Below are 249 nucleotides of genomic sequence, written 5' to 3'. Positions count from 1 at the left end.
CCTGACGGATCAGCAGATTCTCAAGTATGAAAAGTATCACCTCCTCCACCACCACCGGCTTTCAGTGGTGCTTTCATCTGACCAGGACCTGAACCTATCACACTTCAGGCTGTGATGCGATCTACCTGCCTACACCGTATGTCCAAAACCCACACGTCGGACTCTGCGCCAAGAGATGGCGCTGGTCGGACTCCCTTGTTTGCACATGCGCAGTGCTCAAGGTTCTGGTAAATCGGCTCGCAGCTCTGC

This window comes from Cyprinodon variegatus, unplaced genomic scaffold (genome assembly GCF_000732505.1).
Source record: "Cyprinodon variegatus isolate N-32 unplaced genomic scaffold, C_variegatus-1.0 Scaffold705, whole genome shotgun sequence".
NCBI lineage: Eukaryota > Metazoa > Chordata > Actinopteri > Cyprinodontiformes > Cyprinodontidae > Cyprinodon > Cyprinodon variegatus.
Note: the sequence above shows the minus strand (reverse complement) of the source record.